Below are 16,708 nucleotides of genomic sequence, written 5' to 3'. Positions count from 1 at the left end.
TTGTACTTAACAGGGTACCCCATAGTTGTTCAAGCAAAAATGTTTACAGAATGAATAATAATCCTGTCTTTTGATCGGGAACGGTGGCTATAGCTAGAATAAGTGATTATTGGGGGGAGGGGAGGGGTAACAGTTGAGGGAGTAAGATGACTAGTTAACTTCAATTTATCAAACATTTATTAAAAATTTACAATTTGTAAGGTGCACAGCTGGGCATTGTGGAAATGGGAAACTAAATGAAGAGGAACTGAGGGTTTGCAGTTCAGTGGACGACTCAATTTCAGTAAGTTGGTGTGGGATGATGGTAATGAATGTAACACAGAGTCGTTAAAGAGAATGATTCATTAGAATGGAATTGTGATTGGAAATACTTTTAGTGTCTTAACATTAACAAAGTTTATTTGTCTACAGGTGACAGTAGACCTACATTACAGGTTGTAGCAGATGTTCTCAACATCTCTATTGAAATTTCCTTATCTTCACTTGCAAGAGGAGCCCCAGGGCCTCACGCCTGTGGTAGCTGCAATGAGCTGGTATGATGCCATGCTTTTCCACCTCATCCTTTGTTTTGGCGGAGGATCTGGGTTAGAATTTAGCTGTTTGTTATTGCAAACAAGTATATAGAACTGAAGATGGAATGTTTCAATAATACTAATATTGTGATTTCTTTGAGATTGTGTACCACCTGTTCACAGAACCCCCATGTAGTGAGTGCCTTGCTCATAGATAGTTAGCATTGTGAGTTTGTTTGAATTATGCCTAGTTGTTAACTCTTTCTCATTGATCTTTAACAGATGTTAATCTAATCTTTTATTTTCTTAGATAATAAAGAAACACATAACATTATTTTTACTTATACTTAAAAACTACGTCTTTGCATAATGTTTAACCAGCTCTTCAACTCATATGGAGATTGAGCAGGCAACTGATAAAATTTCATATCAGAAATATTTAATTACAAAACCTTTGCATGTATTAGTATGAATGAACACTGTAGCTAGTAACAAAAATATTTTTCTTCATAACAAGTTGACATATTTTTGAGAATTCTGGAAATGTCAAAGTAGTTTTGTCTGTAGTCATATTACACTTAATGCTATTGAGAATATCGCTAACATTAACAAAAATATTCTGTAATTTCCTCAGTTATTGCTACTTGTGATGAGGAATGTAAAATTGACATGCTTTCATATTCGGAGCATTTTCATTATATACTTCTGATTTTACATGTCAGAAGCAATCTCTTTTATCTAAGACACCTCAGAAGATTTTTATTTAGGGATAGAGGTCAGGCTCTGATTGTATTTTTAGTTCAGTAAATATAGAATACAGTGAATGTGTCTAAGGAAATGCATGTGCAACTTTGTATGTAAGTATTAGACAGTGTTTATATATTTCTGTGGCTTTATTTGTAGGCCATCAGAACATAGTGGCTTGGGATCAAGGCACAAGTTTAATTTCTATGTTAATTATTTAATTTAGTTGTTTTCTGTAACTACTGGTAACTAACACTCATCCTGCAGATAAAAGCTTTCGTTCACCAGGGAACTTTGGCAAGGAAACTGGCTCGATCAGCAAGTCCATTTCCATTGTGGAAAAACAACTTGAAACTCATCTCTACGGATGGTGAGTCAATGTCATTTTCATACAGGAAAGATCATGCTAGTATCATTTTATGTTTTCCGTTTTATCAAGTGATAGGTTGGTTTAAATTTTGTTTTATGAGATATTAAACCATAATGCTTTATTACTTGAGTATAAGGATCACACAGAAATAACCTAACAATGAAAAAGAATGGAAATAATAATTTGGTGTTTATGAATATACCTAAAAGTAGTTAATTAACTTCTCTCTCACCTTCATTCTTATTTCCATATAACACATGCTAACTAACATATAATTCATGACTTTTGTTTGGATGAATATTGGCTGAACAGAATGACCTGTTCTAGACTTACTTTAAAACATATTACTGATTTCAGGAAATTTCACTATCAATCTGAAAATTCTCTTCCATTTTGATCTTTCAACTGGTAGCCATCATTAATGCTTGCTATTCAGAGATATAGTGGATGACTACATATGTTTCTGAGATCAGACAAGATCAGGCGAGTTCAGGGTGGTGCGGCCCTGGCTGCATATGTTTAATTTTAAAAGAGTTAGTCATGTATATGCTTAGCAATCTGTAGTTCAGGTCAATATCATTTAATACATATTTAATAATCATAACTTCATTTTACTCTACTAAGTACTTTTGTGATTTGACCCAATCTTATCTGACCATGAATTATGTACATATTCAAGAATATATGTAAACATATGGGAGTATACAGAAATAACTTGATATAGTTACTAATGTTGCTTTGATCCTCATTTTTTCTAGTTGTTTTCAATTGAGTCATTTATTTGTCAGGCTGTCAAAGTAAATTTTCTTTTATAGTCTTGCTTTGCTAGTATTCTGCTTTTTTTGGGTTGTTGCTGTTGTTATTACATTTTTATTTTCTTTCTTTCAGGGTATAAACAAATCCCAAGGTCACAGACTGGTAGGACTGATGCTCACTGAAGGCAGATGAAAGGCCTAACTGTAAGAAGGGGTTCCTTTACTACAGGTACATGACATTACATGATTATAACCAGCCTTACTATCTGTACTATATGTTTTTTTGTAAGAGGCCATAAAATTAAAAGAGGTAATAACATGGCACTATAATTTGAGAAAAAGTTTTATTGTACAATTTTCTTTTCCTCACAAAGGCTCTGAGTATTTCTATATTAAGATTGGACTATTTCAATTTTTCCAAATTCCCCACTAGATGATTTGTGTTCTCTTTAGTGTGTGTACAAGGTCTTTTGTTATTGAGCCATAGCGTACTGCTTTAGGCTTACCTCTGGCAGCCTTCCCTTACCACTTAATATCATATATACTCCTTATATGTCGGTCTTAGATTAAATAGCTTGTAGTCATCCTACCATGATTTGTTATTTGGTACTTTTTAATCTTCATTATATTTTCCTTCTTACCATTATGATCTTTTCCTCTTTGTTCCTGGTAAGTAGCAACTTTTCATTTAAGACTCAGCTTTGTTATTTTTTTGAAGCCTTTCCTGACTACTGACCTCTGCCAGTGAATCTTAAAATTGATTTCAGAGAGGAAGGGAGAGGGAGAGAGAGAGAGAGACAGAAACATCAATGAGGAGAGAGAATCAGTGATTAGCTGCATCGTGCATGCCCGGGATTGGGGATCGAGCCTACAACCCAAGCATGTGCCCTGAGCAGGAATCGAACTGTGACCTCCTGGTTCATAAATCGATGCTCAACCACTGAGCTACGCTGGCTGGGTGAACTTTACCTTCTTAAGCCTTTCCCGTACATAGGTTATTCTAGAACCTATATTTTATTGCACTTATTTATATGTCTCTTTTTAACTAGACTATATATTTCTTAAGGACAAATAAAAAGGTGGTGTGTCTAATTTTTATATCATCAGTTTTTAGCACAAGGAGGAACATAGTAGCTTCTTAATAAACATTTTTGAATGACTGAGTGAATGAATGAAGGAATGGTTGGTTAATCTTGATAGGAAAGAAAAGATAAATTTTTTTAAAGAAAAGATGATTCTCATAGTTGGTATGACAGGACTGATAAAGTAATTCTAAGGTGGAGTATTGCTATACTTTTCAGGGGCCATTCAATGTAGAAAATAGTTCCCTGAGTTCTCATTATAATCATATTGGCTTCTTGGAGTTTAAGATATTGTTATCTTGAACAACCAAACATTTATTATTGGAAATTTACCCATAAAATTTAGGTAGTTGATTTTTCACAAATATCTATATATATAAAGAGCCAGGGGCCATCACAACCGAACGGATGACCAAACAGACGACCAAACAGGCTGTGTGGGGTGACCAGGCCGGCAGGGGGCACAGTTGGTGGCAACCAGGCCAGTGGGGGGGGGGCAGTGAGAGGCGACCAAGCCAGCAGGGGGGGCAGTTAGAGGCAACCAGGTCAGTAGGGGTGTGCAGTTAAGGGCGACCAGGCCAGAAGAGGAGGGCAGTGAGGGATGACCAAGCTGGCAGGGGGGAAATTGGGGGCAACCAGGCCTGCATGGGGGGCATTAAGGGGTGACCAGGCTGGTGGGGGGGCAATTAGGGGCAACCAGGCCAACAGAGTGGGGCTGTTGGGGGAGACCAGGCCAGTGAGGGGTAGTCAGTAAGGAGCGACCGTGCTGGGGGGGGGGCAGTTGGGGGCAACCAGGCTGGCAGGCAGAGGTGGTTATGGGTGATCAGGCTGGCAGGGGGCCAGTAGGGGCGATCAGGCAGGCAGGCAGGTGAGCTAGTGGTCCTGGATTATGAGAGGGATGTCTGACTGCCGGGTTAGGCCTGATCCTCAGGACATGCCCTGAGGGGCCTTGGATTGGAGAGGGTGCAGGCTGGGCTGAGGGGATGTCCCCCCCCACCCATGCACAAATTTCGTGCACCGGGCCTCTAGTATTTCAATAATGAGTATGATAGATCTTGACTCAAGGACTCTTACTTTCTTTAAAGAGGCCCACATGTGCTCTGGTGTCATGTCATAATCAATCTAAAGTTGGAAAAGGACCCTTCTGCTTGAAAATTATGAAAAGGAAGTAAAAAATGAGCCTATTGGTTATCACATTTAAAGTTCCATTTGCTTTAAACTGTAGTTCTTATGTAATACACTCCTGACTAATGGTCAGTATTATCAGAATGACAAAGTCTTACATAGCTTAGTAGTTTTACATTTTGAAAAACACTAATTTATCACATCCTTTTAATAATATGCCAAGCTTTAAGTTGGTTTATATTTTCTCTGTTTATAATTTAATAAGATTATATGGATTAGAGGTAAAATGTTCTTTGGCCATCAGCTTATATTATAATTTTAACTGAAGAAATGCTATGCAATTAAAATATTAAAAGCAAGCTTAAGACTTCTGATAACAACTAGATTCTGTTAAATGATTTTATTTGTTTTAGACTATATAAAACAACTTAAGAAAATATACTGAATTAGAATGAGCTATGCTGAAATAGCATATTCACTAAATAATTTAGATAAAATGAGGCAAGTGTTGAGGAGGTTAGAAGGAATGCAATTTTCTTTGCTCCAGCTATAAACATGAAGACTTTTAATTTTGTAGGAAGACATTAAATACTCTGGCCATTCAACTTGTATATCCTTTAGCCTATTTAGTAGAAAAAAATTCTAAGTAAATATGTGATTTAATTTGTGATGCTGAGAAACAGAGATTAAAAATAGCAATAAACGTCACATAATGAAAAAAGAATACTAAAAAAATCCAGGGGTTTTACTGTGGCTCATTATTCATCCAATTTCTGGCAGCCTTCATGATTACAAATCACTTGATTGACTAACTAGACATTCTCAAAGTGAATTATGAATCATGTTCATTTTTCCTGGTTGATAGTTGGCACATGCTGTAACTCTTATATTTTGTGATGTATCAAATTCTTACAACAGTAATAAGAGATATAATCAAGTCTTTCTTTCAGAAAACTAAATTGCCTCTTCAAAAAATGAAATGTAGTTGCTAACATTTTAACAATGCAATGTAATTCCTGCCTTTGTATTCCAGAGCAGAATTCACAATGATGATGTCATTTTTCACATTAAAAAAATCTTTAGAATAATTTACCATCAGGCATAAAACTCATACTTATATCAGCTCTATAATCTCCTTGAGTTTTTGCCTGAGTCAAGGTTGCAAGAACAGTTAGTATTTAAAAAGTGCATGATGGAGGAATTGTACATACTTAACATTTTCTTTTAAAGGAAATGCAGTTTTCTCTAAATACCTAATTTGTAATGAGGCCATGATGCTGCAAACTTAAAAATGTGGAGCATTTTAATGGTAATTAGTAGAGAGGGTCTCTTTTTGAGTAGGGAGAAGAGTCTATAGTGACTGGAATCTTTCCATTGGTAAAACTGAATCCAGGGGGTCAATTCTGCTTTGAAATGCACTCTGTTCTCTTTTGACTTAATAAGAATGCTTCATGTATAACTACACTGGCAGTTGAGTAGCAGAAAATTCTTATAGTACAGCTGCATTTTCTTTAATCCCATCCACCCAAGCAATTGAAAATAAAGTGAGTGCTTTTTAATGTGATATACTCAAAATTTGAGAATCTTGAACAAAATTCAGTTATTACCTTAGTAAAAGTGATGTCCCTTCATTGAAAATTCTCAGGCATGGGAATGTAGGGCCCCAGTTGTGTAACAGAGTTATTATGAGATCCTCTTACTAATAATAGAATTGCATATGATAAAGTAATTCTGTGTTTCCAACAAAGGCAAAATATCAAAGTTAAGGGGAAATTTGTATATATAAGGATCACAGAATTGTGCTGTTATACTTTCTAGTCCTATGTAAAGCAGAGTAATTAGTGTGTCAGTGTTCCCATGCTTTATAACTTAGTTTCTTTAATAAATAAGATTTATTTATATTATATCTAAAATTGTTTTGTTGCTATTCCATTGTCTTTAAAAATGTTATATAAGAAAAAAAAAGATGGCGGCTGGCAGGACAGAGGTGAGGGATAAGAAGTGAGTGAGGGGATGAAAGGAGAGTGTGTGGATGTGTGTGTGAGTGAGTGAGGGAGAGTTAAATCCGGCAGGAGCTGCAGAGGCTGGCAGACCAGGCTCTCTTGGACAGGGAGAGACTACCACCACTGCTGCTGGCACTCCACAGACTGTGGGACTCGGGCACAGAGCCCACACCATCGTGAAGGGGAGAGCGGCCCCTTCTAGGAACTCATCCGCACCACCACCCAGACAGGTTTTGGACACTGCCCGCAATCCAGCAGCCACTCCAACCAAAATCCTGCTGCCCCACCCGCAGACCCGTGGACCCTGGAACTTCCGCCTCCAAGGGTGCACCGCTCCCACAGCAGTAAGTGCAACTTCCCCCGCCCCAGCGGCAGAACTCTGGACGCCACATTCACATGTTTCCAACATTTGCGCGTTTCCAGCGTGCAGACTTCCAGGGCACACCACTCCATAGGCAGCTCTTGGATGCCATTGTAAACCCCTGCTGGGTGTGATTTTGAACAGACAAGGGCGTGCAGTCCTGCAGTAGAAATTCTGAATTCCCTCTTCCTGAATAACTGCCCACAGACAACCCAGCTATGCATCTTTAGCACCAGGGCCCCTCAGAGTGCGTCAGAGCACTACGCCGCTGGCGAACTCACCGCCACAGTTGTGCATTTCCAAGGAGCAGGCACCTAGAGCTCATCTATGACAGAGCGCTCGTGGGAGCTGCTGTGAGCCCTCCGCTAGGTGCGATCTTGGACAAATAGGGACACACTCCCCCTGACAGTAGAAATTCTGAATTCACTCACCCTGGATAACTTCCCACAGACGTTTCAATTACGTGGCTTCAGTGCCAGGACCCTTCAGAGTGCTTCAGTAAGCCAAGCTGGCAAATGCACCACTGGTGCCCCTGTGAGGGACCACTGGGAGCGTGCGCCTATCCACCACAGGTGCAGCAGCAAAAACTGAGTCTGCCCACCCCACAGCTGCAGAACTCTGGATACTACAGTTGCATGCTCTTTCAGTGCCACTGTGAGTCTCCGCCGGGCATGCAAAACTTCAACCAAGGGCATAAGACAGCAGAAATTGGGACAGTGCTGCTGACTTCTAGACACTGCAGCTGCGCATTTCCAACTCATAGGCATACATCAAGAGAACCCAAATAGCTCAAGTAGGGAGCTACGCTAGATTACCAAGCCCAGGAGATGTGAGATATCACACCAGTAGCAACATTCCCAAAAGAGTCTAGGTAGCAAAGCAATTGGATCTACAATTAAAACATTACAGCAAAACATGGGAAGACAAAAAAGCAATCCCCAAAGGAAAGAAAAAAAAGATCACCAGAGAGGGAGTTAAATGAAACTGAGGCTAGCAACATATCAGAGAAATAATTCAGAGTAATGGTTATAAGGGTGCTCAAACGGCTGGATGACAAATACACATAACTCAATGACAAATACATAATAAGAAGCTGAATGAGAATGTCACCAACATGAAAAGGAACCAAGAGGAGATGAAGAATGGCATAGTTGCAATAAAGAACACAATGGAAGGCTTAACAGTAGACTACAAGAGGCTGTGGACCGCATCAGTGAATTAGAAGACAGGGTAGGAAAAAACACACAAACACAGCAGCAACTGGAAAGAAGATTTAAAAAGCAAGAGGAGAGCCTAAGGGAGCTTTGGGACAACACAAAATGAAACAATATTCGCATAATAGGAGTACCAGAAGGAGAGGAAGAGAAGCAAGGAATAGAAAACCTGTTTGAAGAAATAATGACAGAAAACTTCCCTGATATTGGCAAGAAAAAAACTATGCAAGTCCAAGAAGCACATAGAGTCCCAAACAAGATGAGCCCCAAAAGACTGACATCAAGACACATCATAATTAAATTGGCAAATACCAATGACAAAGTAAGAATCTTAAAGGCTGCCAGAGAGAGAGAGAGAGAGAGAGAGAGAGAGAGAGAGAGAGAGACAGAAAGTTACTTACAAGGGAGCTCCTATTAGAATATCAACTGATTTTTTAACAGAAACACACCAGGCCAGAAGGGAATGGAATGAAATATACAAAGTGATGCAAAGCAAGGAACTGAATCCAAGAATACTATACCCAGCAAGGCTATCATTCAAAATTGAAGGTGGAATCAGGAGCTTCACAGACAAAAAAGGGCTAAGAGAGTTTATTACTACCAAGCCAGCAATGCAAGAAATGCTAAAGGGACTTCTTTAAAAAGAAGAAACAGAAAGGCAAGAAGAAACACAAATATTAAGAATAAAAGTGACAACAAACAAGTACTTATCAATAATAACATTAAATGTAAATGGATTAAATGCACCAATCAAAAGATATAGGGTAGCTGAATGGATAAGAAAATATGACCAATATATTTGCTGTCTGCAAGAGACCCACCTCAGAACAAAGGATGAACACAGACTGAGAGTGAAGGGATGGAAAAATTTTTTTCAGGCAAATGGAAATGAGAAAAAAGCTGGGGTAGCAATTTTTATATCTGACAAAATAGATCTCAAAGTAAAGGCCATAACAAGAGATAAGGAAGGCCACTACATAATACTAAAGGGAGCAATTCAACAAGAAGATATAACTCTGGTAAATATATATGCACCCAATACAGGAGCACCCAAATAACATAAAACAACTTCTGGAAGATATGAAGGGAGAGATCAATAGCAATACATAGTAGGGGACTTTAATACCACACTGACACCACTGGTTAAATCCTCTAAACAAAAAATCAGCAAAGAAACAGCAATCCTAAATGACTCACTAGATCAGATGGACTTAATTGACATCTTCAGAATATTTCACCCCAAAGCTACAGAATATACATTCTTCTCCAGTGCACACAGGACGTTTTTAAAGATAGACCACATATTAGGACACAGCAAAGTCTCTTCAGATTCAAGAGGATAGAAATCATAACAAGCATCTTCTCAGATCACAATGGCATAAAACTAGAAATAAACTACAATAAAAACAATGAAAAAAAATCAAACGCTTGGAGGCTAAATAGCATGCTATTAAACAATGATTGGGTTACCAAAGAGATCAAAGAAGATATAAAAAACATCCTGGAAACAAATGACAATGAAAACACAACAATCCAAAATCTATGGGACACAATGAAAGCAGTCCTGAAAGGGAAGTTCATAGCTCTACAGGCCTACCTCAAAAAACAAGAAAAACTGGTAATAAATTATCTAACCTTGCAACTTAAAGAATTAGAAAGAGAGCAACAAGAAAAGCCCACAGTATCCAGAAGGAAGGAAATAATAAAGATCAGAGCAGAAATAAATGACATAGAGACCAAAAAACACAAAACAAAACCAAAAAACACACCACAAAAAAACAAAAAACACACAATACAATTCAAAAGATCAATGAAACCAAGAGCTTGTTCTTTGAAAGGATAAACAAGATTGATGAACCTCTTACCAGGCTCACCAAGAAACAAAGAGAGAGGACCCAAATAAACAAAATCAGAAATGAAAGAGGTGAAGTAACAACTGATTCTACTGATATACAAAGGATTGTAAAAAAAATACTATGAACACCTCTACTCCAAAAAACTGGACAACCTCGACAAAATGGACACATTCCTAGAAAAACACAAGCTTCCAAAACTCAATCAGGAAGAATAAAAAAACCTGAATAGGCCGATAACTACTGATGAAATTGAAACAGTAATCAAAAAGCTTCCAGCAAACAAAATCCCTGGACCAGATGGCTTCACAGGGGAGTTTTACCGAACATTCAAAGAGCTGAAACCAATCCTTCTCAGACTATTCCAAAAAATTCAAGAGATAGGCACACTTCCAAGCTCTTTCTATGAAGCCAGTATCACCCTAATCCCAAAACCAGATAAAGACACCACAAAGAAAGAGAATTACAGGCCACTATCCCTGATGAATGTAGATGCTAAAATCCTCAACAAAATTCTAGCAAACTTGATCCAGCATTACATTAGAAAAATTATACACCATGACCAAGTGGGATTTATTCCAGGGATGCAAGGCTGATACAATATCCACAAATCAATAAACGTGATACATCACATAAACGAACTAAGAGACAAATATCACATAATCATATCGATTCAGAAAAGGCATTTAACAAAGTTTAGTACCCTTTTCTGATAAAAATGCTCAGCAAAGTGGGAATAGAAGGATCATACCTCAACATAATAAAAGCCTTATATGACAAACCTACAGCCAACATCATACTCAATGGGCAAAAACTAAAACCATTTCCCTTAAGAACAGGAACAAGACAGGGATGCCCGCTTTCACCACTCCTGCTCAACATAGTACTAGAAGTTCTAGCCATAGCTATCAGAGAAGAAGAAGAAAAAAAGGCATCTAAATTGGAAAAAAAGAAGTAAAATTGTCAGACTTTATTAGACTTAATAAATTATTAGATTTAAAAATTATTAGACTTAATAAATGAATTTGGCAAAGTAGCAGGATACAAAATTAACGCCAAGAAATCTATGGCATTTCTATACACCAATAGTGAACTTACAGAAAGAGAGACTAAAAAAACAATCCCATTTACCATCGCACCAAAAAACATTAAGATACCTAGGAATAAACTTAACTAAGGAGGTAAAAGACCTGTACTCAGAAAACTACAAGATGTTGAAAAAAGAGATAGAGGAAGACATAAACAGATGGAAGAACATACCATGTTCATGGATTGGTAGAATCAACATAATTAAAATGTCCATACTACCAAAAGCAATCTATAAATTCAATGCACTCCCCATTAAAATACCCACGGCATATTTCACAGACCTAGAAAGAACTCTCCAAAAACTCATCTGGAATAAAAACAAACAAACAAACAAAAAACCCCCCGAATAGCTGCAGCGATCCTGAGAAAGAAGAACAAAGTAGGAGGGATCTCAATACCAGATATCAAGCTGTATTACAAAGCCACTGTTCTCAAAACTGCCTGTTACTGGCACAAGAACAGACATATAGACCAATGGAATAGATTAGAGAACCCAGAAATTGACCCAAACCACTATGCTCAATTAATATTTGACAAAGGAGGCAAGAACATACAATGGAGTCAAGGCAGTCTCTTCAATAAATGGTACTGGGAAACTTGGTCAGACACCTGCAAAAAAATGAAACTAGACTGCCAACTTACACCATACACAAAAAATAAACTTAAAATGGACAAAGGACTTAAACGTAAGACAGGAAACCATAAAAATATTCAAGGAATCCACAGGCAGCAAGATCTCAGATATATGCCAAAGCAATATCTTCACCGACATAGCTCCTAGGGCAATGGAAACTAAAGGGAAAATAAATAAATGGGACTACATCAAAATAAAAAGCTTCTGCACAGCAAAAGAAACCAAGAAAACCCATTGCATGGGAGAACATATTTGCCAACGATATCTCCGATAAAGGTTTAATCTCCAACATTTACAGGGAACTCACGCAACTTAACAAAAGGAAAACAAACAACCCAATCAATAAATGGGCAACAGATCTAAATAGATACTTTTTGAAAGAAGACATAAGGAAGGCCAAGAGACACATGAAAACATGCTCAAAGTCACTAATCATCAGAGAGATACAAATTAACATGACAATGAGGTATCACCTCACACCTGTCAGAATGGCTACCATCAACAAATCAACAAATGACAGTGCTGGTGAGGTTGCAGAGAAAAGGGGATCCTAATACACTGCTGGTGGAAATGCAAACTGGTGCATTCTGCCGCCCCCCCCGCCCCCCGCTCCATAGCTCCCCTCCACCTGGTTCCCACCCCATGCCCTTACCACTCCGCCACTCTCTTAATCCATAGGTGTAAGATTTTTGTTGAGTCTTTTCCCACACCCCCTGACCCCCTTCCCCCCAAGAATTGTCAGTCCACTCCCTTTCTATGTCCCTGATTCTATTCTATTCACCAGTTTATTCTGTTCCTCAGATTTTTTATTCACTTTATTTTTAGATTCACTTGTTGATAGATATGTGTTTGTTGTCACTTCGTTGTTCATAATTTTTATCTTTACCTTTTTCTTCTTCCTCTTCTTAAAGAATACCCTTCAGCATTTCATATAATCCTGGTTTGGTGGTGATGAACTCCTTTAGCTTTTTCTTATCTGTGAAGCTCTTTATCTGACCTTCAATTCTACATGATAGCTTTGCTGGGTAGAGTAATCTTGGTTGTAGGTTCTTGCTATTCATCACTTTGAATATTTCCTGCCACTCCCTCTGGCCTGCATAGTTTCTGTTGAGAAATCAGCTGACAGTCGTATGGGTACTCCCTTGTAGGTAGCTAACTGTTTTTCTCTTGCTGCTTTTAAGATTCTCTCTTTGTCTTTTGCTCTTGGCATTTTAATTATGATGTGTCTTGGTGTGGTCCTCTTTGGATTCCTCTTATTTGGGGTTCTCTTCGCCTGGACTTCTAAGTATATTTCTTTCACCAGGTAGGGGAAGTTTGCTGTCATTATTTCTTCAAATAGGCTTTCAATATCTTGCTCTCTCTCTTCTTCTGGCACCCCCATAATTCGGATGTTGGTACGTTTGAAGTTGTCCCAGAGGCTCCTTACACTATCTTCATATTTTTGGATTCTTTTTTCTTTTTGCTTTTCTGGTTGGGTGTCTTTTGCTTCTTCGTATTTCAAATCTTTGACTTGATTCTTGGGATCCTCTAGTCTTCTGTTGAATCTCTGCATATTATTCTTTATTTAAGTCAGTGTTTGCTTAATTTATGACTGATTCTTTTCCATTTTTTTTTATTGGCATTCTCACTGAGATCCTTGAAGGTCTCACTAAGTTCCTCGGAGGTTTCTAGAAGATTTTTGAGTAACCTTATAACTGTGATTTTGAACTCTATATCCAGTATTTTGCTTTCTTCCATTTCTTTCATTTGTGACATGTTTCTTTGTCTCCGTATTTTGGCTGCTTCCCTGTGTTACTTTCTATGTATTGGGTAGCTGCTAAGTCTCCTTGAGTTGATAGAGTGGCCTTGTGTGGTAGGTGTCCTACAGGGCTCAGTGGCTTGGCCTCCCCAATCACCTGAGGTGAACACTCTTGGTGTACCCCTTTGTGGGCTGTCTGCACAGTCTTGTAGTTAAGCCTTGATTGCTGTTGGTATCACTGGGAGGAATTGACCTCCAGGCCAATTGGCTGTGAGGACCAGCTGTGTCTACAATGGAAGAGCTGCTGTGTAGGAAATACCCTTATGGGGCAGGACTTGCATCAGTGGGGCTTTGGTGCTCACTGAGTCTTCCCCTTGGATGTGAAGAGTTGTAATCTGGCATGATCTCACACTGACCATGGGGTACACTGGCTCTTGGATCTCCAAGGAGGTGCAAAGTCAGGCACTGCCTGGGGTGACCCAGTAGGAGCTACAGTGAGATCTGCAGATTCCTCCTCTTTGTATGGGGTTTGGAAGTGCCCAGACGAGGCCCAGCTGTGAAGCAAGGTGCTGGTGCCAGTTCTTGGGCCTTCTTTTGATAGCTTTGGGGCTCCCTGACCCAGCTGCTGCCTGTTAGACAGGTTTTAGGGTGAGAAAGGACAGGCCATTCATATGCAAAAGCCACTGGTCACAGCTTGGTTGGTGTTGTAAATTGGGTGGGGCGGAGTCTCAGGGAATCTCCAGGGTGGAGCAAACAGCAATGGCTGCCAGTCAGCCCTGCACTGGAGAGGTCCCAGTGCAGGAACAATGACCACTGTGAGCACCTTTGTCTGGAAGAAAGCCGCCTTTGCTTTTTTGCCCCTATGCAAGACAGTCCAGTTTCTCCCTGTATGTGTCTGGGCTCCCCAGAGTCTTGCCCAGAACTGGAGTTCAGAGCAAGTGGGAGCTTGTATCTTCCTCCCAATTAAAAAAGCAGCATAACAAGGTGTCAGCCATTTCTGTGCCTCCACACCTTCTACCAGTCTCAATGCACTTTCTTCACCTCTCTGGTTGTAGTACTTCCACTCATCTAGCTTTTCTGCGGTTCTTGATGATAGTTGTTCTGTCTTTTAGTTGTAAATTTGATGTGGTTGTGAGAGGCAGCAAGTACAGGTGCTTACCTATGCCGCCATCTTGGTTCTCCTCTCAGTTGTCTTTTATTTATGTAGGCTTTTGTCCATTGTGCTGTTGTTCCCTTGCATGCTTGGTTATCTTTCTCATTGCTTTTGCAAAATTATTTGGAGGCTTAGAATAAAGTTCCCTTCCTAGAGGGAGGATTTGCATTTGCTTTTGCCAAATAATCTAGGACCATTTCAACCCAAATCTCTAATTGAGGTTGCCTAGTCAACTAAGGTAATGAGAACTTGGTCAGCAATATGCATAAGGGCCAGCCTGTGACCAAATATTTTTGGTAGCGGAAAGTTGGGAATTTATGGTTTCAGGTCTTATATTTAAGTCTTTAATCTATTTTGAGTTAATTTTTTTGTGAGTGGTATAAGATAGGGGTACAATTTAATTTTATTTGTATCTGATTATAGAGGTTCCTCCTCATTTCCTTTCCCTTTTCCCCTCTGTTCTTCTTAGTGCCAAAGTAACCTTCACTGAAGTCGTAGGGGTGAGGCTGTGAATGGGAGGACATTCCAGGCATTGCCTTTGAGGTCCAACTTAATATGGAGAGGATTTTCTATTAGACAACCCCCTCCTTAGGTGGGGCTCTTTGCCTTCAATGTTTCTGAATTGTAGTTTAAATTTTCCAACTAACAAATGTCCTCAAGTCAGTATTGGCTTCGGTGTTTGATGTTCTACTTACTAGAAAGATAGCACTGGGTTTGATATTTCATTTAGAATTTGACTTGAAAATTCCCTATAATGTCAGCTCAGTGCTTTAAGGTGATTGTATTTTTATAAAAGTTCTGAATTTTTAGTTTTCAGCAGGAGGGATAGTCTAAACTAGTGGTTGTCAAGTGGGGATGATTTTGCTTTCCCAAGGGATATTTGGCAATGCCTGGAGACATTTTTGGTTTCTGCAATTGGGGTTCGGGGAGCTAATGGTATCTAGCTGGTAGAGATCAGCAATGCCATCCCAATACATTTAATTACAAAGAAAATCCCCATAAGGTCTAATTTTAAAAGACCTGGGTTGGCATTCTCACACTATTAATTTATTAGCCAAGTGACCGTAGAAAAATCAGTTAATCTTTCTTACTTTTATTTTTTAAATTAATTTTAAAAATATATTTTTATTGATTTCAGAGAGGGAGGAAGAAGGAGAGAGAGATAGAGCTACCTACCTATCATCATCATCATCATTGTCATCATTAGATTAAACACGGAAGCTCTTTCCAAAATTAAAAACCATATTTACCATTTATCAAGTGGTAAATTATTAAATCAACTTCACTCCTGTCATCAGTGCAATTAATTTTCCCTTAGTGGTGAATACATATGTAAATACAATGATACAGTTTTCTTCAATTAAGAAAATTCATTGACATTGTACTTATTTCAAAATAGTTGATATTTCTGATAAGCTGTGTGCATATAATATTTTGGCAAATTTAATTATATTTTGAGTACAGTAAGGACATTAATAAAATAACTCCTGAAAATAAATTCATTGAATAATAAAGGACCCTTTGAAATGTGATTGCTCACTAATTTATTCATTCTTAAATTTTCACATTTAAAAAATAAATCTGACTATATTTATACTCTTTAATAATTTGTGAGACTTAAATTAATTATATTACCTATGTGAAAGGAATCACCAAGATAATCAAAGCAGCAGCCTTGAAGGATCAGTTCAAACATGCTGGAGGTAATGAATTTAATCAGCTAATTTCTTTAGGTAAATGTCTAATGTAAAATCTGACTAAAATAAATGCTGAGTTTTGAAAACACATGAATAACTGACTGAAAGATTGTGTGATTTAAAAAAAATATTCTGGAGAACCAAGATGGCGGCATAAGGTATATACCTGTACGTGCCACCCCCCACAACCACATTAAAACTACAATGAAAAGACAAAACGGTGATCATCCAGAACCACGGGAAAGCTGGCTGAGTGGAAGTTCCACAAATAGAAGGAAAGAAAAAAGCACATTGAGGCTGGGTAGGAGGTGCGGAGGTGCCAAGAGCAGAGGTACAGAGGCAAGCGAGCCGGGATGCACCTGGGTGTGTGGTTTTTTT

General features: G+C 38.6%; 1 long non-coding RNA gene across 2 annotated transcripts in view; it reads left to right on the top strand.

Annotated features, from left to right (window-relative positions):
- Positions 1-16,708, top strand: part of LOC118656797 — a 117,858-nt gene that overhangs the window by 12,893 nt on the left and 88,257 nt on the right. For both annotated transcript variants that reach the window (XR_004967698.1, XR_004967697.1), the window contains exons 2-4: positions 412-533; positions 1,524-1,626; positions 2,515-2,610. This is a non-coding gene — a long non-coding RNA (uncharacterized LOC118656797). The remainder of the gene's footprint in view (positions 1-411; positions 534-1,523; positions 1,627-2,514; positions 2,611-16,708) is intronic.

This window comes from Myotis myotis, unplaced genomic scaffold (assembly GCF_014108235.1).
Source record: "Myotis myotis isolate mMyoMyo1 unplaced genomic scaffold, mMyoMyo1.p scaffold_m19_p_5, whole genome shotgun sequence".
In the NCBI taxonomy this organism is placed as follows: Eukaryota; Metazoa; Chordata; class Mammalia; order Chiroptera; family Vespertilionidae; genus Myotis; species Myotis myotis.
This window is presented reverse-complemented; position numbering and strand designations above follow the sequence as displayed.